This window comes from Neofelis nebulosa, chromosome 12 (genome assembly GCF_028018385.1).
Source record: "Neofelis nebulosa isolate mNeoNeb1 chromosome 12, mNeoNeb1.pri, whole genome shotgun sequence".
In the NCBI taxonomy this organism is placed as follows: Eukaryota; Metazoa; Chordata; class Mammalia; order Carnivora; family Felidae; genus Neofelis; species Neofelis nebulosa.
Window position 1 is genome coordinate 67,508,477 of NC_080793.1, and position 17,678 is coordinate 67,526,154.

The 17,678-nt window shown below is 43.7% G+C and overlaps 1 long non-coding RNA gene across 1 annotated transcript in view; it reads left to right on the top strand.

Moving 5' to 3' along the window:
• Positions 1-1,492: 1,492 nt before the first annotated feature.
• The window catches only part of LOC131490894 (uncharacterized), a 35,009-nt gene continuing 18,823 nt past the window's right edge, over positions 1,493-17,678 (top strand). Inside the window, exon 1 of the long non-coding RNA XR_009251251.1 lies at positions 1,493-1,618. This is a non-coding gene — a long non-coding RNA (uncharacterized LOC131490894). The remainder of the gene's footprint in view (positions 1,619-17,678) is intronic.

The window sequence follows — 17,678 nt, forward strand, 5'->3', positions numbered from 1 at the left end:
TTTCCTTTCTTCTCTCAGACCCTAGGTGACGGGAACAGCAAGGCAGGGTGGAATTAGGCAAATTGAGGAGGGAGTAGGCCGGATCTGTCAAATGCATTGCTTGCCAGTGGGGTGTCCATCCTTGCAGGGCAGGGCGGGCTTTTCCTTTCAGGTTTTGTTCTTATATAAAGGTAACGTGGGCAGGGGGCGGGGTGTGGGGGTGTCATACATAAGCCCTAAGAGAAGAAAACTGGAGTTCTGGTAGAGCCACTGGCAGGATCTTGGAGTAAATCTTTGCCATAAAGTAAAGAAAATACTGGCTGGATTACCTTCCTTCCAAGGGCTAGGACAGAACAAAGGTATGCAGAGATCATTCCTCACAGGCCCATAAAACGTGCACAGAACTTTTGAACCACCAGCTCCATACTGTGTCTTTAAAATTTTTTTTTTGTTGGGGGCACCTGGGTGGCTCAGTCGGTTGAGCGCCTGACTTCGGCTCGGGTCATAATCTGGCTCGCGAGTTCGAGCCCCGCGTCAGGTTCTGTGCTGACCACTCGGAGCCTGGAGCCTGTTTCTGTTTTTGTGTCTCCCTCTCTCTGCCCCTAACCCACTCACATTCTGTCTCTGTCTCTCTCAAAAATAAATAAACATTTAAAAAAAAAAATTAAACTTTTTTTGTTGTTAACTGAGGGTTGCCGGAGGGGAGGTGGGTGGGGGATGGTTTAAATGGGTGATGGGCATTAAGGACGGCACTTGTTGGGATGAACACTGGGTGTTATGTGTAAGTGATGAATCACTAAATTCTGTTCCTGAAATCATTATTGCACTACATGTTAACTAACTTGGATTTAAATAAAAAAAAATAAAAATACATTTTTCTTGTTGTTAATTAAAGGTGCTTCCCCACTGACCTCGATATTTTAACATTAAAGTTAGCCTAGGCCAGTTCTGCCTTCAAGAATATCAGAACTTACCCAGCTTAGTTCAACTCTGCCAAATTCCAAATAGCTGCAGTATATATTTTCTCCTTTCAATTAGGTTCTCGCTTCCCATTCTGATTATTGCAAGTTATGCAAATCAAGCTAGAGAAGAGATTTAATTTAATCAACTGTGGGCTTGCTTGCACTGATTTGAATATTAGCTGTCGTCTATATGTAAATGACCGGAGAGAGGGAAACTTGTTGCTAGGCGCGGTGACCAATTCCCGTTGCCATTCTTGCCGGCTAACCTCGTGCCAGATCTCAAGGTCAGGCTCAAAATCGAAGTGGTTGTGGGAGTTTGTGCTCTCTGGAGGGAGACACTCCAGCTACCAAGTCTGTGCTTGGGTGATTAAAGACCAGCTGTGTTTGTAGATATTGTCAGGAAGACCTCCATCTTGCCTGTTATTTATGGTTTCTGAGAGAAAAGATGGAAGGAGAGAGAAGGGGGCGGAGGGGGGGGGGGTTGTTTCTTTTTACCAAGAATTCTCCATTCACTCAAATAAAGCCACATTCTTTGCATTCCAAACGGGGAAAGCAGCTAAGGTATCCATTCCCTGAGGGGAAAAAAGGCTGTTTGGAGCTGTTAGCAATCTAGGAGGAGAAAGAAACTCTGTCCAAATCGCACAAAGGGACCAGGAGAGAGAAACCACCCGCACAGAGTGAGTTCTCAGCAAACAGGGGACCAGAGTACAAACCCAGAAGGTTCCTTGCGGGGGGGGGGGGGGGGATCCCTCTGGCTGACCACAAACAAAATACTCATCTCTTTGAAGCACTAACACTGCTTTTAGTTGGGGAGGAAGAGGCAAGGGAGGGGCGTTCCAGGGTAATAAACACACTATCTGCTCCTCTGGAAGGTGCCGGCCCAGTTTCCAGGCGCAGATGTTGTTTTGTTTTTAAAAAAGCCAGAGGCATGGTCTTCATAGGAGAGCTGACCAAATCCTAGAATTGATTCTTCTTCCTCTTCACCCCTCCCCCCCTCACGAAACTGGGTCAGGAGAGAGTTTCATATTTTTGTCGTCCTTGCTACACTGCCAGCACAGAAGTAGGATGATTGGCTGAGATTTGCAACTTAACAATTAACGTTAAATACAGGCAGCTGGCTTTGTTTTGATTAAAAGCCACAATCAAGAAATCTGGCAATCTGGAATTTGGGGTTGGCTGAAGCCTGGGTTTTTTTGTTTGTTCTTTTTTTTTTTTTTTTTTTTTTAACCCTATTTGCACAATTGCTAGTCTTCTGGGGCCTTTTCCTTTACTGTCCCTACTGTTTTTCATGTTTAAAATCTTGGCAAAAAGCCTTCGAAGTTGCGCAAGGTGCCTTGGGGTCTGACACAGCCAAGGTGTGCTGTGTCTCCACCCAGTGATTTGCAATTTCTGCTGTATTTGATGGAAAAGAACACCGAAGACATGGGTCCCTTTGTTGGCACAATGCTTAATCCTTTTTTTTCCCCTCTTCAATTAATTGCTCATAAATGGGAAAACAAAAACAACTCAGATCCACTCCTTTTAGTGGCAGGGCCTGTCTGGAGGCTGCATTTTGTTGCTTCTAGGGCCACCTTGCAGCTGACAACTGTATTTATAATTTGGAGGTCAAGGATGGATTCGTTTGGAAAATGCGGTACCCATTTGGTTAACGTGTCAATATGTCAATGGACTTCCTGGTTATAATATACAAGTGTGATGACCCCTACTCAGTTTCCATTAGGAAAACGGTCCATAAAATACCCTACAGTAGGCAAAATGAATTGTGATGAGTATGTAAATTTATGTACCACCATGAATATATAAAGAAAATCTAGATTTTGTAGTTCATATAAAGCATCTGCGTCTCTTTACCAGTCCCCATGTGTTGGAGGTGGGGGTGGGGGGGTCAGGTGGGGGTGAGGGGTGGTGGGAAAGACAAGGGAGCCCCTGTTTGCGAGCTCAGATTTCTTCTCTCTGCTGCCGCCTTGATGACATCTGCCTATATGAGAGACTGATGTGACCTTGGGGAGGTAAGGAAGGAGAACTTGAGCCCCTGGGCACTGGCCCAATCTCTTCTTGTTGTAGATGCATTGGACCATTCTCTGGGCACCTGCATGGAGTCCACTGGAGGCAAATGACCTCTCTGGCTTTCTGGGTATCATGTTGGGAATGACTCACAAACCACTGTGATCCACAGTGGTTTGTGATCCACATGGACCCCCATGGCTCCTTCACAGTGACTTTTGGCCGGCAGAGGTTCTCTTATAACTTCTGGATCTCTCTACTAAGGAATCTTCTCAGCCTTGTACAGATCATGTATGGGCGCCGGGACACCATTAACATGCTCTCAGGCTATCTATGTAGACATCATATCCACCACTGCTATTGCTAATCCTACTGCATTAGGAGTGGTGCCACACCTAATGCACGGGACGTGCTCGGGATTGTCAGGTTCCCCACCTTTATGGACCCAGAGCATGGGAGTGGAGAAGAGACACTGAGAACGCTGGCAATCAACCCCTTCACTCTGTTTCTAATCTCTCTCTATCCAGGGTCCTTCAAGGGAAGAACGTTCTTCTCCTGCATATTAGGGCTTTCCTTTCCATCACATCTTTTTTTTTTTTTTAAGTTTATTTATTTATTTTTGAGAGGGAGAGAGTGTGAGTGGGAAAGGGGCAGAGAGAGAGGGAGAGAGAAAGAATCCCAAGCAGGCTCTGTACGCACTGTTAGCACAGAGCCCAGTGCGGGACTCAAACTCATGGGCAGTGAGATCATGACCTGAGTGAAACCAAGAGTCAAGAGTCAGATGCTTAACTGACTGAGCCACCCAGGTGCCCCTCCATCGCATCTGTCACCTTATGGCCTGCATTCTCTATCCTATGACCTGTGGCAAACCTGTAGAACCAATTTTGTAAAGCCTGGCTTAGACACTCACAGAATTGTCAAAACTATCAGATTTCTAGGGACTCAAAAATACAATTTTTGTAGTCAAAGCCAGAAATTTGACTCTTTATTTTTGTGCATTTTTGATGTAATTACTCTGATTCTTCTCAGAGGCAAATGGATGCTTCTGGCAGAATTGGGAGACAGCATATACTGGGAAATGCAAATCGAAAAGCACAACGATGTCTTTCAATAAAATGTCTTCATGCCATTGATGTTATTATTCATTCTACAAATGCAAACTTCTCAGTTTAGATAGTAACTTGGAAAGCAAAGTACGGGGCATCAGTATTACTTCCTTTTTTTTTTTTTTTGAAGTTTATTTATTTATTTTGAGAGAGACAGAGACAGCACAAGTGGGGAAGTGGGGGAGAGGCAGAGAGAGAGAGAGAACAGAGACAGAGAATCCCAAGCAGGCTCCGCTTGGGCACTGTCAGTGCAGAGCCAGGCATGGGGCTCAAACCCACGAACCGTGAGATCATGACCTGAGCAGAAACCAAGAGTCGGATGCTTAACCCACTGAGTCGCCTAGGTGCTCCCAGTATTACTTCCTCTTAATGCTTCTCCCCTGACTTGACCAAACTCAGATCAGTTGATATTTGATTTTGCATGGACAGTCTCCTTAGGAAGCTGAAATGCAAGGAGAGTTGGAGAAGCCGGTGCATTTTAATGGGGACCCAAGTTCCTATGGCCAAGAAGGGAATCTGCAAAACCAGTTTTCTTGACAATCCAGTCCAAACAGGGAAGGAGTATTAACTCCTTCTAATCAAAAACATCTTTATTATGTTCTCCTTTCAAAAACCTTCAAGATTCCCCAGGGGATAAAAATTGAACCGGAAACTTTCAAGGTCCCACTCTTCCCCTCCGATGCAGCTCCCACTACCCTCTGGTAGGTTGCTTGTAGGCTGACGAACTGTTTTCTGTGCCAGCCTGGCATGCTTTGTCCCTTCCTGCTACCCTACTCTGAACATCTATTTGTTTCTTTTCTCTGCTAATGAGATTTAATTTGCCCTTCCAGGACCATTTCAAGTCTCTTCTCCTCTGTGAAACTTGCCTTAGCAAATCAGCCTCTCCCTCCTTTGCATTTCTTGAGGCCAGTGGATCTTCACCTGCGGTGAGCATCAGAATTGCCTGGCAAGCATTTTACATGCATGTTCTAGCCTCCGATTCAGAGAATCGAATTCACTTGTTCTGGGATTGGGGTTTTGTGGTTCTGAGACCACTCCTGGTTAAGAATCTGGGCTGAAGTTTAAGGTCTCTTCTGCTGCATTCTGTTTAGCCTTTAGCAGCCATGGCTTGCCCGTCAGTTATCTCTTTGTGTGTAATGAAGTGTCTGGGCTGGGTCTGCCAGATCAGGCTCAGAGTATATCAGAGCTGATGGTGCATACTGTCCCCAGAGTCCTCTGCATGTCCCGGACACAGCAGCCTTCCACCTGTTCATGGAATGCTCTAGGAATGCCAGGATGTTGCAGGACACTAAAATTCCTGGATACTTTTCCTTGATTTGCAATGTGGACAAGAGCAAGAGACTTTTTTACATACTGGTCAATTTCAGACATAGTGAGCCCTCTGGTGGTCTGTAGGATAAAACAACCAAATTCCTGAAAGAAAAATCACCAGGGAGGAAGAAGTACCGATTCATTAAACACTTATTTGTTCAACACCTATTATGTGTCAGTGCATTGGAGGTCATGATAACAAACAGCCCCACTGTCTCCCTCATTTCAGTGGAGGGAGGGACCAGTGTTCATGAGAGGGAACTGTCAATAAAGGTGCAACTAAGCACACAAGACAATTTCAGGTCATGATGCGGGCTCTGAAGAATGGCAGATGTACCAGAGGAAGAAGCCCCGGGTGAAGGAGGGAAGGGTGGGTCTCATTATGAAGGTCAAGGTAGCCCCTTGCATTATCCCCTCCAAGCCTACAGACTCATCCCTAGATTGCTGGGACTCTAACGGAGGACAGGCCATGAAGGAAAAGACAGTGTTACTAGCCACTAAATAATGGGGCTACAAAGCCTTTCTCTAAAAGCTGGACTGAAGGTTGACAGAGACCGGTTCCCTGGGGAATATAGGCAGGGGTATGGACACAGGGCCACAGAGCATGAAGGTTGGGGGTCTAGAGGTGATTATAAGCACTGTGGGCCAACATCCAAGACCAGGAATGTGACAGCAGGTATCAGGCAACAGGCTGGTGAGCAGGGAGGACTCTGGAGCAGAGGAAATATAGAGCTGTCTGTAAAGCTGCACCTCTGAACCCACCTGCTCAGAATCCTAGCAGAAAAGATACCCTAGAAGGGGCCCTGGGCTCTCAGGTGCCCTATGCCTTCAACACTGCGACCTCCAGGAAATGTTCCCGGAAATAGTAAGCAGTCACAGCTCAATAGCCGGTGAGCAGTCCGAGTGAAAGTTCAGTGTATGAGAGTGAGTGAATGTGATGGCTTGACTGTGCCCCCTGACCCTGAAACCCAGCCCACTGTCTCTATTGTAAGAACTCTGAGGACAAGGATTCTGTATTCAGCACCAAGCAAAGTGTCTATCATTGTAGGAAGTTGGAACTCAGCAAATACTTACTGGTTCCTACCTGACTGTTTTGACTTTGAGCTTTGTTTTTCATCTCCTATCTGAAGAAACATTAAAGGAAAGACTGGCATGTGAATCAGATCGATGTGAATAAATCGGTGGTTGATGAAATTAAGATTTTTTTTCTTCCTGATTCTCCTGCAAGCATGATTTAGATAATTTGTAATTATATCTGAGGAGGAATTAAACAATTACGGGATACAAATGAGCTTAAAATTATGCTCTTTGGGATCAAAGGCACACAACTGCTCAATGATTGGAGACCTGCCCAAAGTTTGTTTCAGTTATCTTGTGCTGAGTAACAAGCCACCTTAAAACTTAGTGGCTTAAAACAATAATGATTTCAAAAAAATATATGCACCCCTATGTTTATTGCAGCATTGTTTACAATAGCCAAGATGTGGAAGCAGCCCAAGTGTCCACTGATGGATGGATGGAGAAAGATGATGTGGTATATATAGTCAGTGGAATATTACTCAGCCATAAAAAAATGGGACCTTACATTCACAGCAGCCTGGATAGATCTAGAAGGTATAATGCTAAACGAAATAGGTCAGGCAGAGAAAGACAAATACCAGATGAATTTCACTTATGTGTGGAATCTAAAAAAAAAAAAAAAAAAAGACAAATAAGAAAGGGAGAAAGAAAGAAATAAAGAAAAGGAGGAAGGAAGGAAGGAAAGAAGGAGGGGAGGAAGGGAGGAAGGAAGAAACTCTTAAATACAGAGAACAAACTAATGTTGCCAGAGGAGAGGTAGGTGGGAGGTCAAATAGGTAAAGGAGATTAAGAAACATAAACATCCAGATATAAAATAAACAAGTCACTTACACTTACCATGGAAACTGAGTAATGTATAGAATTGTTGAATCAATATGCTGTACACCTGAAGCTAATACAACATTGTATGTTAATATACCTTAATTTAATTTAATTTAATTTAATGTTTATTTATTTTTTATGTTTATTTACTTTTGAGAGAGAGAGAGAGAGAGAGAGAGAGAGAGAGACAGAGTGCAGGCAGGGGAGGGGCAGGAGAGAGGGAGACATAGAATCTGAAGCAGGATCCAGCTGTGAGCTGTCAGCACAGAGCCTGATGCAGAGATTGAACTCACGAACTGTGAGATCATGACCTGAACTGAAGCTGGACACTCAACCAACTGAGCCACCCAGGTGCCCCTATACTTCAATTCTGAAAAGCAAAACAAAGAATTACCTGAATTGTAAGGTAGATAGATAGATGATAGGCAGATAGATAGATAGATAGATAGAAAAATAAATTTTGTTGTCTTTCCCAATTCTACAAGTTGACTGAGCTCACTTAAAGAAGCTTCTAGTCCACATGACTTGGCCGGGGCTGCAATCATTTGTGTGCTTCGTTGTGTTGAAATGTCTAAAATGGCTCATTCATAGATCTGGCCATTGGTGCTGCTGTTGACTGGGAGGCTTTAGTTCTTGTTTAAGAAGAGGCTTGGACTTCCTCATAGCATGGCCACTCAGTCTCCAGGTGAAGTGTTCAAGAGGATGGAAACAGAAGTTGCCAGTCCTATTAGGGCTGGATTCGCTTTTACCACATTCTGTTTGTCAAAGTACTCAGGGGGCCATCCCAGATTTAAGAGGAGGGGACATGAACTCTATTGTTAATGTGAGAATGGCACGCATGTGTAAGAAGTCTCCATCTTTGGACACTATCTCCAAGGTTTGCCCTCTGACCACCATAATTTACATCATCCCTCCCATGTGCAAACTATACTCACCTCCTCCTTTCCAATCCCACCCCCCCACCCCCCAGCATTATGGAATTAACTCCAAGTCCAGGATCACATTAACAAAATCAGGTGTACGTGTGGATGGGGGTTCTTGGGTACAGCATCTCTGCCATGGTTTCGTGGGTGTAGAGTCTTGTAAATCAAAAAGACATTATCTGGCCTACACATACCCACCTTACAGTGTGAGAAAGGGATAGTATAACTGCAGGAAGTACAACATGAAGAGTAGCTTTCACTCATCCGTAGATTCTGAAATCCCACCATGCATTTGTAGACAGGTTTTTTTATTCTTCAAAAATTAGAAAAAGATGGGGTGCCTGGGGAGTTTAGTTGGTTGGGTGTTTGACTTTGTCTCAGGTCATGATCTCATGGTTCATGGGTTTGAGCCCCGCATCGGGCTCTGTGCTGACAGCTCAGAGCCTGGAGCCTGCTTCGGATTCTGTGTCTCCCCCTCTCTCTGCCCCTCCCCTGTTCTCACTTTGTCTCTCTCTCAAAAATAAATAAACATTAAAAATTAGAAAATGGAGTGCCTGGGAGGCTCAGTCAATTAAGTGTCTGACTCTTGGTTTTGGCTGAGGCATGATCTTGCAGTTGCTGAGGTCAAACCCTGAGTCGGGCTCTGTGCTGACAGCATGGAGACTGCTTGGGATTCTCTCTTTCTCTCTCCTTCTCTCTCTGCCTTTCTCTGCTCACTCAAGTGCTCTCTCTCTCTCTCTCAAAATAAATAGATAAACTTTTAAAAAATTGAAAAAAAAAAAGTCCTTAGAAAAAAAGATGTTCTCCTCCTAGGGAGTTGTTCTCTATGACTCTTGACTCAACCTGCTGAATTGTCCTTTCTTTTCCATTGGAAATGACCTGTGCTTGCATTTGAATAGCTTTCTCAGCCTTATTCCTCACCCTAAGAGGTTAGAGGTCCAGAAATCTCTTCTCATTTTGAGCATTTCTATTCCTTTTGGTACAAATTAGTATAGTTCCTCTAAAAACCTTATAGATTTCCTGTATATCAGATTATAAAATTCACTCCATTAGGTCCATGAGACAAACTCCCTAGCCCATTGGCACTTGGAGACAGGCACCTCTAAACCTTGGAATGTGAGTCAGGACGCTGTGGAAAAACTCCTTCTTGATTCTCAAGTCCTATTGCCTGGCTGAGGAGGTCTTCAGACACTGTCTTAGATCTTTCCGTGGTCTTAGAAGGGTCTTACAGCTGCATTCTTGGCTTGACTTTACTCTGAGACCACACTTTACTTGCAGAAATTTGGGCTTAATCTTTGCCTTAAGGCTAATCTTCCTTTGACCACTTTTTCTTGGGTCTAGGGTCTTGTGTTTTCTAAATTCTGTTCCCAAACAGAACTGTCTTTTCTTGGGGGCTCATTTCTGCCTTTCTTCAGAGGCCACTGGAAGAAACTAGCTGTCCCTTTGAGTGTTCTGCCTGGAAATCTCTACAGCCAGGTGCTGTTTGTTAGTCCTGTTTTATCCATTGCTGTGGACAAGGTAGCCCACATTTTCGAGAGTTGTTAAACCTTGGCATGGATTGTCTTTTCTTCAGTCTCCAGTGGTAACTTCCTCACTCTCTCCTTTCAGGCTCCATCTGTGGTTTCTTGGAGGCCCGTCTGGCCCTTACCTGCCACTGAATCCCAAAGCCAAAGCTGCATATTTTTGGTTTCTGTTACGATACCTCAGGCTTTGTTTTAGTTTTTTATTGCTGCAGAATAAGCCCTAAGCAAAATAAGCCTTAAAACTCAGTGTCTTAAAACACCATCCAGGTAACTATCTCTCAGAGTTGTGTAAGTTGACTGGACTCAGCATGGTAGCTGAGACTGCAAAGAGAGATGGTAGCTGGGACTGTGGTCCTCTGAAGGCTGTGCACGAATGGAACCTTCGAGGTGGCTCACTCACATGTCTGGCTGTTGGTGCTGGCTGCTGGCTGGAAGCTCGGTTAGGCCTGTTGACCAAGGACCTCAGTTCTCTCCCATATGGGCCTCACACGTAGCTGCGCAGATGTCCTCAAAACTCGGTGCCTGAGTTTCAAGAAGGAATGTTTGATGAGGAAGGAGGTACACATGGCTAGCTGAAGGTCTGGGTTCCAAATTCTCTTCTGGTGTATTTGAGCCATCAGGGCAAGGGGCCAGCCCAGATTAAAAGGCGGGGTGTGTGTGTAGGGGGGAATAAAGCCTGCCTGTCAGTGGAGAAGAGGCTGTACACACTGGCAGGGGAGACTGGAGGGGGTGCAGGTCTCCTTTGGAAACAAGCAGGGCTGGGGAGTAATGATCATCTCTTGCAACAAGGAATCACATTGAATCGGGCGCTGATTTTCTATTGTGGAGGAGATAAATGTCACATATCTACAGCCTCCCCATTGTCTTTTCTTCTGATTCATCCTGCAGACCGAAGGCATATTAATACTTCCCATTCAAGCAATAGATGTTTTACTATCTACTGAGAATGCAATGTAAAAAAAATGGGATGCTTCCTTCTGTTGGGCAGTAATTCTAGGAAAAAAGTTGGACAAATAGGGCTTAAAACATGAACCTAAGTCAAATTTAGCACTGGTGCACAATATAAAGAGTCACCATGGGGTTCTTTCCTTATAAATATCCTTCTTGTAAATTGTTGCATATTCTCTGGCTGATCGTGACGGGGGTAGTGGAATGTCTGTGAGTACAGTGGTCCCTAAACCACACTCATTTCATTTCAGTGTGTGTCTTCTTCCTCTTCTTCTTCGTTTTTAAAGATTAACATGCTGTGAGAATTCAACAGTTCAGGGTCACCTGGGTGGCTCAGTGGGTTAAGTGTTGGACTTTGGCTCAGGTCATGATCTCACGGTTGGTGGGATCAAGCCCTGCGTTGGGCTCTGTGCTGACACCTCGGAGCCTGGAGCCTGCTTCGGGTTCTGTGTCTCCCCCTTTGGCTGTCCCTCCCCCACTTGAGCTCTGTTTCTTTCTCTCAAAAATAAATAAACATTAAAAAAATTAAAAGAAATTAAAACAGTCCAGAATGACATAAAATAAAATAAAATAAAATATAATAAAATAAAAATCTCTCTGCTTAAGCCCTGCCTCCTTCAAAAACCCAACACCACTCTCCATAGACAATCAACAGTTTCTGGTGTCAGATCTGCTGGTGGTTGCCAGCAGAAATAAATTGAATATATTTATACCTCTTTCTTGATTGGTATATTTAAGCAGTATTTATTATGTCCTCATTAGCAAGCAGTTGTTCCCAAATGACATTCTTTGTTATTTTTTTTTTAATTTTTTTTTAACGTTTATTTATTTTTGAGACAGAGAGAGACAGAGCATGAACGGGGGAGGGGCAGAGAGAGAGGGAGACACAGAATCTGAAACAGGCTCCAGGCTCTGAGCTGTCAGCACAGAGCCCGACGCGGGGCTCGAACTCACGGACCGCGAGATCATGACCTGAGCCGAAGTCGGTCGCCTAACCGACAGAGCCACCCAGGCACCCCGACATTCTTTGTTATTGACGTACACTACATCCTTTTTTCCTCTCTCAGTGTCTACTATTTTCCTTAATTATATATATTTTAATTCTAGTGTTTATCTTCATGTGGAATAAAAATATACGTGTTTATTTCTGGATTGGTCATCTTTAGACAGTATCCTTTGACAGTCAGAATTAAAGAAGTGAGCAAATATGGGAATTATTTCTGTTTTATAATTTTGTTACCATTATAAGTGCATCTTCTGGGAAAATTGCATTAAAAAAATGTTTTATTATTTTTGAGATAGAGAAAGAGAGAGAGCGTGGGGGAAGGGACAGAGAGACAGAAGGACAGAGGATCCAAAGCAGGCTTTGCACTGACAGCAGTGAGCCCAATGTGGGGCTTGAACCCACAAACTGTGAGATCATGACCTGAACTGAAGTCAGACGCTCAACTGTCTGAGCCACCCAGGCTCCTGGGAAAATTGCATTGTTAATCATTTGGTGCTGCTATAGAGAGATGCAATTCATTTTTACATTTTGTTCTTTTTTTTTTTTTTTATTTTTATTTTTGGGACAGAGAGAGACAGAGCATGAACGGGGGAGGGGCAGAGAGAGAGGGAGACACAGAATCCGAAACAGGCTCCAGGCTCCGAGCCATCAGCCCAGAGCCTGACGCGGGGCTCGAACTCACGGACCGCGAGATCGTGACCTGGCTGAAGTCGGACGCTTAACCGACTGCGCCACCCAGGCGCCCTGCATTTTGTTCTTATATCCAGTCACCTTGGTGATCCTTCAGTGATTCTAATTCTTGTAAGATTGTACATGTTGGTCCCTGAGGCACTAATTCATTCACTTTCACTCTTGTGTGTTTCATTTTCTGGTTATACCGCACACTGATAAGCCATTCTCATATTGGTGGATGGTAAGCAGTTCGGATAGTCTTCTCTACCTCCTCCTGTTTCTCCTTCAACTTTTTCTTTGTGTTGCATAATAATGCAACAATAATATTTTAGCCTATGTGTCCCTGTGTGATTTCTCTGTATCAAGATATACCAGGGAGCAGAAGTACTGGGTTGGGGAAACTCAGATACTTTTTATGTATGCACAGTTTAGAGCCTGTTGGCCTGACCTGTTTTTTCTGGTGATTGCCATGGTGACCAGCTCTGCGAGAGCTCCGGTGACTTTGCACAGGCTTCCCTCCTGTCTCTGCTCCCTGCCTCTGGCCTGCAGCCCAGGACTGGGAAGTGGGCATAACAGACCCTTGCTCAATGTATATGTGTCGATGCCCACAGGGCAAGCCTTTGGTGATAGAGAACAGGGGCCAGTGGAAGAACCTTCTCCTTTCTCCCTCAGGACTAACTGCCCTGCAGTTTGGCCTCTAGAAGGGTGATCTCATTAGACCCAGCAGCCAGTAGCAACCCCTGCTGGTGCCCTTCTTCCCTGCCTCACTTTGATCACTTTGAAGAGACTGCTTGTCCTTGGTAGGGGCGGTGGCGGGGGGGGGGGGGGGGGGGGGCTGGGGAGATGGGAGGTGGGGGGAGGCACTGGGGGCAGAGATGTGTGTATGAAGCAGCATTTGCATGGGCTGATCTCTCTATCTGCCTCATGGGGCTGCTTTGAAGTATTCTTATAAGACGGTGGGAGGAGTGTGGACGGCTTGTGGAGAGACTACTCACAATCAATTGAGGTCTGGGGGCTTAAGTGACACTCTGTAAATGCCGCACATTGGAGCATAGAGATTTACTTTCCTGGGCTTTAGCTCTGGGGTTCCAGCAGACAAAGTTGGTGCTCACAGAGAGCCTGGTTTAGGGATTGGTTTGTTACAGTGATAATCAGCTAGAATTTTAGCTGTAGGTTCAAGAGATTGAGAATGATGTGACTTGGATGGCCATTACCAGCTTAGGTTAGTGGACAGGGTCAGGGCAGATGGCTTAACAAGCCCTGATTCTGCCTACTTGACAGTTGGAGTAACTGGCCCAGTGAGTGGGTTGTATTATAGTCTATGATTCGATGATTCATGGTACCTATTTATTGAGAACCTACTGAATACCTGGTACTACTCTAAGTGCTTTAAAAATATCAACTAAATTAATCCTCATAAGAACACTGTGAAGTAAGATGCATTATTAACCTATTTTACAGATGAGGAAATTGAGACACAGAGAGGTTCAGGAATGTAGCTCAAGTCCCACAGAGGTTGAGCCCTATTTGGACCCAGGAAGTCTACACTTGGGCCCATGCTTTTAACTGCTTTTCTGATTCTCTCTTTCTCTCTCTTTTTTGAAAGAGAACAAGAGAGAGCACACCTGCATGAGCAGGGCAGGGGGAGTGGGGAGAAGGAGGGAGGGAGAGAGAGAGAGAGAGAGAGAGAGAATCTTCTTAATTTGTTCAAAGCAGTAATAAATGCTTTCCTTCCTTCCTTCCTTCCTTCCTTCCTTCCTTCCTTCCTTCCTTCCTTCCTTCCTTTTTTAATTTACATCCAAGGTAGTTAGCATACAGTGCAATAATGATTCAGGAGTAGAATCCAGTGATTCATCCCCTATGTATGACACCCAGTGCTCATTCCAACAAGTGTCTTCCTTAATGCCTCTTTCCCATTTAGCCCATCCCCCTACCCAAAACCTCTCCAGTAACCTCTTTGTTCTCTATACTTAGGAGTCTCTTATATTTTGTCCCCCTCCTTGTTTTTATATTATTTTTGCTTCCCATACCGTATGTTCATCTGTTTTGTATCTTAAATTCTGCATATGAGTGAAGTCATATGATATTTTTCTTTCTCTGACAGGCTAATTTCACTTAGCATAACACCCTCTAGTTGCATCTACAATGTTGCAAATGGCAAGATTTCATTCCTTTTGATTGCTGAGTAATATTCCGTTGTACATATATACATGCTGCAGCTTCTTTACCCATTCATCTGTCGATGGACTTTGGGCTCTTTTCATTCTTTGGCTATTGTTGATAGCATGGTTATAAACATTGGGGTGCAAGTGCCCCTTTGAAAAAGCATACCTGTATCCCTTGAATAAATACCTAGTAGTGCAATTGCTGGGTCGTAGGGTAGTTCTATTTTTAATTTTTGAAGAACCTCCATGCTGTTTTCCAGAGTGGCTGCACCAGCTTGCATTTCCACCAGCAGTGCAAAAGAGATCCTCTCTCTCTGCATCCTCGCCAACATCTGTTTTGCCTGAGTTGTTAATGTTAGCCATTCTGACAGGTGTGAAGTGGTATCTCATTGAGGTTTTGATTTGTATTTCCCTGATGATGAGTGATGTGGAGCATTTTTTTCATGTGTCGGTTTGCCATCTGGATGTCTTCTTTGGAGAAGTGTCTATTCATGTCTTTTGCCCATTTCTTCACTGGGTTATTTGTTTTTTGGGGGTTGAGTTTGATAAGTTCTTCATGCTTTTGGATACTAACCCTTTATCTGATATGTTATTTGCAAATAGAGAGGGAATCTTAAGCAGGCTCCACATTGTTGCAGGGCTTGATCCCATGACCCTGGGAGCTGAAATCAAGAGTCAGATGCTCAACTGACTGAGCCATCCAGGTGCCCCACACATTGATTCTCTTGTTACTGCTTCTTCCTTCTTCCCTCCCTCCCTTCCTTCCTTTTTCTTTTCATGTCAGATTTGTTGAGGTATAATTAACATATGGTTGTAATATATTATGTTACATTGTAATTAACATGTGATTAATGATACCATAATCAAGGTAAAGACATTTTCATCACCCTAAGAAGTTCACTGTGTCTTTTCCACCCCAACGTCTGGTGACCACCAATCTGTTCTCCCTCCCTGTGGTTTTACTTTGTGGAGGATGTCATATGAATGAAGTCAAAGAGTATGTAGCCTTTTGAGCAGTCTTCGTTCACTGAGCATAATGATTCACGTGACATTTCCCCAGGTTGTTGCATGTACTGGTGGCTTGTTTCTGTTTATGACTGAGGAGTAGTCCATTGTGTGAATATGTATCAGTTTGTCTATCCATTTGCCAGTTGATGGATATTTGTAATATTTACAATTTTTTGATGACTATGAAAAAAAACTGCTAGAAGTCTTTGCCTCCCGGTATTTGTATGGACATTTATTTTCATTTTCTTAGGTAAAATGCCCAGGGGTGGGATTGCTGGGTCTTATGATAGGTGAAAATTTAACTTTGTAAGAAAGAGTCAAACTGCTTTTTCAAAAAGGTTGTGTTAGTTTTTTTTTTTTAAGATTTTATTTATTTTTCTAAGTAATTTCCATACCCAACGTGGGGGTCGAACTCACAACCCCGAGATGAAGTGTCTCATGCCTCATCGACTGAGCCAGCGAGCGAGGAACCCCACGGCTGTGCTAGTTTGCATTTTCCCCAGCAATGTGTGATTTTACCAGCTGCTCTACTCTTTTGCAGCACATGTTATAGTCAAATTTAAAGAAAAGTTTTAGCTAGTCTAATAGATAAATAGTGGTATTTCATTGTGATTTTACCATGCATTTCCCTCATGATTAATGATGTTGAACATGGTTTAACGGGCTTACTTGTTATCTCTCTTTTTTGGAATGTTTTCTTACAAATAAGATTTCATTTTCATTACCCATATGCTTATTTTTTTTTAATGTTTATTTACTTTTGAGAAAGAGAGAGAAAGAGCAAGAGCGAGCACTAGTGGGGGAGGGGCAGAGAGACAGAGAGAGACACAGAATCTGAAGCAGGCTCCAGGCTCTGAGCTGTCAGCACAGAGCCCCATGCGGGGCTGAAACCCAGGAACCGTGAGATCATGACCTGAGTTGAAGTCGGACCGACTGAACCACCTCAGTGTCCCACCATATGCTTAATAAATGTCATTAATTTCAACTCTACAAATGGACGTTCACAGACAATTCAAAATTTTTGTTTCTAATTGTTAGAGAGGATGCAGAGTGGTGTGGTAGTTAGGGACAGGAACAGGGTTCCAGCCGCAGCTCAGCGGCTTACTAACCCTGTGCCCTCTGGCAAATTGTCAAGAAACTCTGTGACTGTTTCTTATCTGTAAAGTAAGAATATAAGAGCACTTACTGTAAGGAGTTATGGTGAGGGTAATATGATATGATCCATGTGATGTACGTAGCACAATGACTGACACATAGTAAGTCCTGTGTTAAGTGTTAGCTACCATCATCACCACCATCATCTGTGCCATGACTGAGTTCCATGAAAGTATACATCAACTAATACACCTGTAGAAAATTCACCCATTTCTAGTTCCTTCCAGAAGTGTAAAGGGATCTCGCCCCATCTCCAAATACCACAAAAGAAGACGAGGAAATCTGGAGGACATGTCTTGATTTCCTAGCTCACATAGCCAACAACGGGAAGACCCTGCAAATACTTTATGAAATGCCAATTCAAATACGGAAAGTCACAATAATCTCCGCATCTGTTTCGGCATCTGGAAAAGTATAATAGCTGATTCTTTCATTGCTGCCCCTGATTTTCTAGCAGTCAGTAGACCCATTCGACCAGAGCTCAGATGCTTCTTGAAGGGCCCAGATTGACAGTAAAGCATACTTAGAATTAAATGTGTAAGCCACTTTGATGCCTTCCAAACACCTTTAGGCGAATAGATGTCATTTTAATTAAGTGAAAACCCATCTTTGCCTTTTGTTGGTACAGCTAAACACTGATTCTCTTTTCTGATAGAACATCGCAATGGGATGAGATTGTAATGGGTTTGAGGGGGTGAAATGAATCTTTGGGAAAATAAATTTAAACACAATTTACTTAATGCTATTAAATGGCTGTAGCTATTGATGTTCATGGCCAGCGCCAAGCAGGACTTCTGCTCTTAAACTTGAGGGGGAGTATATGTAATTACTCAGTAATTCCACTAAGGGGAGCCATTTCCTTAATAAAGGTAGAGATGAGCCCTGGAGCTTGTGTTCAGGCTCCAACATCAACATAAGGTATAAAGATAAAATTACTTATGCACAGGGTTTCCAGATTTCTAAATGCACTATAATTTTATAATAGTCAGATAAAATTACATTCAAAAAGGCAAT